Raw genomic sequence first — 7,065 nt, forward strand, 5'->3', positions numbered from 1 at the left:
AAGCTTGTTCTAAGTAGGTGCTTTAGACCACTGAGCCATCTCTCCAGCCCTACATCTTTTATTTCTTTAGTGTTTATCCTGGTGGTGGTGTGACATCTAAATCCAGCCTTCTCCGAGTTTCAAATGAAAATCTCTGCACAGATGCTTTCAGCAGGACACAAAAAACAGACTGGAAGGTAGAGCAGGCGCCCTGTGCCCCGGTGGTGAGCTGGCACGCGGCCCTGCTGGGTCCTAGTTTAGACGAGTTGCTGAGGTGAAAGGGCTCTTGCTCTGGGTGCCTCTAACGTCTCACCCAGAGCAGATCCCTCCGCATCTCCCCTCGGTCCCAAAAGCCTTGATCTAGGGATTGAGTGCCGGGACAGAGGCGTCCCTCATCTACATGGACGCAGCGCTTGTGCCTGTAACTCAGCCCTCAAGGAGGCGGAGGCAGGACGATCTTAAATTCCAACCCCGCCCCGGGGAAATTTAGAGACTTAGCAAGATCCTGATTCAAAGTTAAAAATAAAAAGCGGGCTGGGGCTGTAGCTCAAGGGCATCAAGCCCTGCAGGGGGCGCTGCGTCTGGACGTGGCCAGCAGGAGCTGTCCACTGGGGGCCGGGCACTTCGGCTCGGCGAGGCCGGGGTTGGCCACGGCCGTCACACCCGGCCGGTCGGTCTCTGTGGCCGACTCCGAGCCCCCAGGGCGCCGGGACCGCGCAGGTTTCTGGCGGTCCCAGCTGCGGTCTCCAGCAGGGGGCAGCCCTCCCCGCGGGGTGCAGCCAGCTCAGCCCAGAAAGCAGGGAGTGCTCTAGAGCCTGCGAGCTGCAGGGACAGCCAGACCCCAAGGGGAGCCCAGCCGGAGGCCCGACGACGGCCTCCGAGAGAAGGCTGCTCTCAATGCTCCTGCTCCGGGTCCTCCAGCGGCTTCTCCCTGTGGCCCTCAGAATAAAGACAGCTCACAGGCCCGCGGAGATCCAAGGCAGCCAGGAGTCCCGCCGTCCAGCCCGAGTCCCTCGCCACCCCTGCCCGCGCACCGCAGGGCCTTTGCACCTCCGCTTCCTCCGACACGGCCACCCCTCCCGGGTTCTCGCTGCTCCTTCTCGAACGCGCTGTGGGTGGCTCTTCCTGTCTTTCTTTTCACAGTTCAAATGCTATTTCCTCACAGGGCTCCTTCCCAGCCTCAGTCTTCCCTTCCCACTGCTTTACGGACATATCAACAGGGTTGATTTTCTTCCTTGATGAAAGCTCCTACAGCAGCCTGAAACTCTTTGCTTCTTCTTGTCTATCCTTCTGCCTGAGAGTTGAGCTGCACTGGGCATGATAGGGACTTTGACTCTTCGCCCTCCTCCATGCCCACGTTTAAAATGAAAAGGTGAAGAGGTATAAAAGTCACCCAGCCAGCCTTCCTCAGTACTTCTGGACCCACATGGGAGTCACTGAGCTCAGATAGCCTACCTTCACTGAATGTCCTCAACGTGTCACTTGGCCTTGATAGATCTGTGAGGCACAGGTTGAAGTAAGTACTACTCATGTCCTCATTTTAAAGTTGAGGAAACTGAGGCACACAGGACTTAAAGCAACTCTTCAGAGGTCATGCACAGAGGAGCAGTAATTAACTCGGGGTCAGACCCCTTAGCTGTCTCTTCACCACCACCTGCTTTCCCTAGCCCTAAACCAAGGGAGCCTGGTTGGAGGTGTGGGGGTGTTGGTTTGCAGGGCACACTGGACAAGAATGCTGAGAGCTCTTGCCTTAGGGGGCCAAGACCTCTGTCCAGCCATGTCCACTGCAGGGTACAGGCTGCAAAATCAAAGCAGACCTTTCCCAAGATGTTTATGTACTAAAAGAACTAATAGTATAGATAGGACTAGACCAAAACTCATACAGTTCAAGGGGGCTGGGGAGAGGGCTCAGTAGAATAAATGCTTGCCTGGTGAGCACAAGGTCTTGAGTTCAATCCCTGGTACCGCAAAAAAAAAAAAAAAAAAAAACAAAAAAAAAACAAAAAAATCCTTGCCTCCAAAACTCATACAGTTCAGACAAGGGACATGGACATTCAGTTCAACCATAATCAGGACAGCCACACACAATATTCTCACTTTTTTTTTTTTTTTCTTAGACAGGGCCTCACTCTGTAATTCAAATTGGCCTTGAACTCACTAGGTAGCTCAGGCTGGCCTCAAACTCTTCCTCAGTAGTGGGGATTGAACCCAGGATCTTCACATTGAGCTACATCCCCAGCCTTGTTTTTTTTTTTTTAAAGTATTTAGTACAGGGCTATAGAGTCTCATTACAAAGGTTGGACTTGTAGTGATCCTCCTGTTTTGAGCCTTCCAAGCACTGTGATTACAGGCCTGTGCCACCACTCCCAGTCTCAATTGCTATCTCAGTGTGCCCTGGGGGCCGCGCTGGCATGGCACGCTGGGGATTGAACCGTGGTCCCTGAGCACTGCCTAAGCAGGTGCCTTTAGTCTGCTGAGCTATCTGGCCAGCCCTCACCAGCTTGCTTGCTTTCTTTTTTATTTTATTTTAAGGCAGGGTCTTCTTAAATCACCACATTGCTTAGGCCAGACATGGATTTGTGATCCTCCTGCCTCAGCCTCCCAGCGTGCTGGGATTTACAGGTGTGTGTCATCATCCCTAGCTCCGTTATTTTACTCGGAGTAAGACAGGGACCAGCTGCTGCCCCTGGAAATGGGGGTGGGGAGAAACAAGGCATCAGAACCTGTTCATGTGACTTAACAGTAGAACCCACAGAAGACGTTTATCCTCTAGGGGAACTTTACCTTGACAGTCACTACGTTCTTTACTGTTGTGGGCTCGTGCTTTGTTTTTCAATATAATGTTTAGAGCTTGTTTTGAGCAACAGCAAGTGATTTTAAGATCATGTTTCAAAGAATAATTACTAAATCCATTTTAAATTTCTTTGCCCTTTCCCTTCCCCTTTGAAGTGCTGCTTTTGGCAGGGAGAACTCTAATTATCCCATGCTTGCATTTATTCCAGTTGTTTCAGGCCAGTATATTTTCCTTGATTAGTTTTTATTGGGAAAATAAGTAAGGGAAAAAGTGTCTCTTGAGGAGCTCTTGTTATATTTGCATATGAGGCGACCTCTTTTGGAAAAAAATTAATCTTGCCTTCTATACAACCATTTACGGTGTACTACAACATTTCCTTATTTTTTTTTCGTTTTGTGAAACTTGTATCAAAAGTAAACTTTGAAAGAGGAAACAAAATTGTGCTTTCCTTCCCATCAAGCCACAAATATTTATATAGACACTTTCCTAGTAATGAATTGAATACAGGGCTGTTGCATGGAGCAATATCCCCAATTTTCCCCTCCCCTCCCTTCCCATTTTTATTTTATTTTCTATTATTTTGGTACTGGGGATCAAACTCAGGACCTTGCACTTTCCAGGCAGGTGCTTATGCCACTGAGTTATCTCCCCAGTGCATTCATATTTTTTTTTTATGTATTTGGGGGTATAGTTCTTTTTTTTTTTTTTTCCTGTTTTTCTTTTTTGTGGAACCAGAGATTGAACTGAGGCCCTTGTTCTTGCCAGGCAAGCACTTGTTCTACTGAGCTATCTCCCTGGCCCTTTTTTATGTATTTAGTCCATTGAGCTACCTCGCCAGCCCTGCATTCATATTTTTAGAAGGATCTTGCTAAGTTGTCCAGGCTGGGCTATCCTTGTACTGTTTTTCTTTCTTCCTCCTTGCATGTTCATCTTAAATAGACTCATCCTGTTGTAGTGTACGTGGTTTTTTTTTTTTTTTTTTTTTTTCCTGGAACCAGGGATTGAACTTAGGCTCTTGCACTTGCCAGGGAAGCGCTTACTCTCCTGAGCAATCTCACTGGCCCCAAAATTCTCCAAGTGGTGGACTTTTATTTTATTTTTAAAAATTTTATTTTATTTTTTGTGGAACTGGGGATTAAACTCAGGCCCTTGTGCTTGCCAGGAAAGCGCTTATTCTACTGAGCCATGTCCCTGGCCCCCTGTACATGCGTCTTTAATGTAAGCAAATCTCAAATGAGAGAAGGCTGTAAACAGATAAACCAATGAAAGAACAGGAGCATATGTTCATAATACATTTCACTAATATTTATTTCCATACTTTGAACCTTAAGAGGAAAGCCTCTCCTAATAAGTAAACTTAACAGTGGCTTACAGTTTTGTTACCCATGGACATTTAAGTGGCATCTTGGCTCCTGAATTTTTAGAGAAATAGCTGTCGTTTACTGTGTTCTAGCTTTTTTTTTTTTTGAGGTACTGGGGATTGAACTCAGGACCTTGTGCTTGTCAGGCAAGCGCTTATTCTACTGAGCCAGCTCCATGGGCCTTCTTCTTCTTTTTCTTTGTGTGTGTGTGTGTGTGTGTGTGTGTGTGTGTGTACTAGCTTTGGTTGCAGCACCGTGAAGGGTGTTCTGCTTCATTCAACTTCTACCTGTCTGTCCTGTGAGGTGAGAACTCCCCTTAGCACCGGCACAATATTTGGGGCCGGCAGTGGAGTCCAGAGCTGGGGTCTCTGCTGTTGAACACTAACTACTGTCAGAATCCCCACGCCCACATCCCACTTCTGGAGAGTGTATAATTGGCGTGGGAATGGCCTGAGACCTGGGATTTGTTAAAGATCCCAGGTGATTCCAATGGCACACAAGTGTGGGAGAGGCTGGTGGGGCGATTCCATCCTAGCGAGGCAACAGCTGAAGTGTCTGTTGTGTAGAAAGAGCATCACGCATCACGTTACCAGCATTTGTAGCTGCGCTGTGCATTAACATTATACCTACTCCGACCACAGCATACAAGCTGAGAACCAGTCCTGAGAATACGTAAAGCTACCATACAAGGAAATCTACCACTTTCATGGATGACAGCGTGATAATATTTTCATGGACCACTCACCTACTTTATGTTTGAGCCAGTTTATCCTTCAAAAGTAAAATAATAGAAAATCCCAAGTTTAAAAGTTCGATTGTGGGGGCCGGGGAGATGGCTCAGTAGAATAAGTGTGTGCCTGGCAAGCATAAGGTCCTGAGTTAAATCGCTGGTACCACAAAAAAAAAAAAAAAAGTTCAGCTGTGGGTGTGGGAGATAGTTCAGTGGCTTAAGAGCCTGTCTGGCAAGCTCAAGGTCCTGAATTCAACCCCTACTACCAAAAGTTCATAAAAAAAAAATTCCCAACGGGTGTTGGGTTCATGCCTGTAATCCTAACACTTGGGAGGCTGAGGCAGGAGGATCACATTGAGTTCAAGGCCAGCTTGAACTACATAGAGAGATCCTGCCTCAAAAAACAACAAATAAGCAAACGTTTCTCGTCTGCTGGGAGGCTGCACACGCGGTCGTAGGCGTTTCTCTCCACTTTGGCTCCTTGCTTACACCGTGGACATCAGGCTGAGAGCCTTGTTTTGCGCCGCCGGGACCCCAGTCACACCGGCCGGAGTCCTGGCCCTGAACGCAGGTACCCACACTTCTGCTCCCCACACTTCCGCTGGTAGCAGGGAGGGGTGCGGGCGCCCCGCGTTCTCGGAGGAGCGGGGTGGTCCCACGGCCTGGGATCCAGACTTGAATGCTCAGAGGTAGTGATAGGAATTTAATTATTACACACCAAAACCACACAATTAAAAAGAAACAACAGCCCCTCATCGTGCCGTTTCTTGGTCCTTGGTGCCAAAAAGACCGGGGACCGCCGTTCTACAGACTCCACTGGGGCCACGGAAGCTGCAGGGCGCGGCTCCGTGTATTTCAGGGACCTTTGCCCAAACCTTCGGGATGCCTCCTGTGTGCGGGAGCTCTACCCGCCCAGCCAGGCGCAGGCCCCGGGAAGCTAGCTCCACAGGAGCTGATCACTGTCTCACGATGCCCCAACCTCTCCAGAGCGTCCGGGAGTTAATTTAGAGCTCTCAAGTGACTGCAGACTCCCAGGAGCAGATTCTGCCAGGAACAGCTGTCAGGAGGGCCCGCCCCGCCCCGCCCCGCCCCGCCCCGCGGGATTCATTTTTCCTCCTTCAAAAACAAACAAAAACCCTCTTAAACATGAATTTCACTTTCTCAACCATTTCTTTGGGTTGGATATTTAAAGACACTACATTGAACGTTGGTGTGCATAAATCTTTCCCATACTTAGAATTCCTTAGAGTAGATTTCTGGAGATAGAAATGGATTAAGAATTATAATTATAATTAAGAATTATAATCATTGCTGACTCGCACTTCCAGATGATTGTTCACAGTTTACTGATACAAACTTTTTTTTCTTTTTTCTCTTTCTTTCGTTTCTTTTCTTTCTTTTTATTTTTAGGGAAGGGTCTACAGGGCAGGTGTTCAGGGTCACACTGCTAGATCAGACTCGTAGTGATCCACCTGTTTACAGCTGGGATTAGAGGTGCGCACCACCACACCCAATCTCAATTGCCTCCCACCTGGCCTGGGGGCGGGGCCGGCGTGGCAGGCCTAGGGGTGGAACTCGGGGCCCTTGCACCTGCTTGCAGGCGCTTTAATCCGCTGAGCTATTTGGCAGGCCCTCTGATACAAACTTTTAATAGTAGTGCGTGAGCATACATCTAGTTTACCCCTCTAACCTCATTATTCTTTGCAAAGAAATTTTGCTAATTTGATAGTTTAAAATATATAGTTTTTTATTTGCATTGTTTTGATTTAAACAAGTTGGAATGTTTTCTTTTGTTTATTAGTGCTTCATATATCTTAATACATGAATTAAATTCTATCACTTGCCTATTGTGGCGCCTATTTTAGTATTTTTTGTTAGTTTATACATTTGTACTCTTTAAATATTAGTATGCCTTAGTCATACTTGCTGCCAGATATTTTCCAATTTTTATTTTCTCTTTAAGTTTTAATTTTTGAAAGATATTTTAAATTTTATTTTATTTTATTTTATTTTTTTTTAAATATTTATTTATTTTTATTTATTACATTTATTTATTGTGTGTGTGTGTGTGTGGCCAGCTCAGCCCACCAGGGGGCGGGGCTGGCTGGCATGTGGTGCTAGGGGATTGAACCGCGGTCCTTGTGCTTTGCCAAGCTTGTTCCAAGTAGGTGCTTTAGACCACTGAGCCATCTCACCAGCCC

The 7,065-nt window shown here is 47.2% G+C and overlaps 1 protein-coding gene across 1 annotated transcript in view; it reads left to right on the top strand.

The window, feature by feature from the left end:
* The window catches only part of Thegl (theg spermatid protein like), a 51,806-nt gene that overhangs the window by 10,683 nt on the left and 34,058 nt on the right, over positions 1–7,065 (top strand). The gene's annotated exons all lie outside the window — the stretch shown is intronic.

Source organism: Octodon degus, unplaced genomic scaffold (assembly GCF_000260255.1).
Source record: "Octodon degus isolate 3935 unplaced genomic scaffold, OctDeg1.0 scaffold00019, whole genome shotgun sequence".
In the NCBI taxonomy this organism is placed as follows: domain Eukaryota; kingdom Metazoa; phylum Chordata; class Mammalia; order Rodentia; family Octodontidae; genus Octodon; species Octodon degus.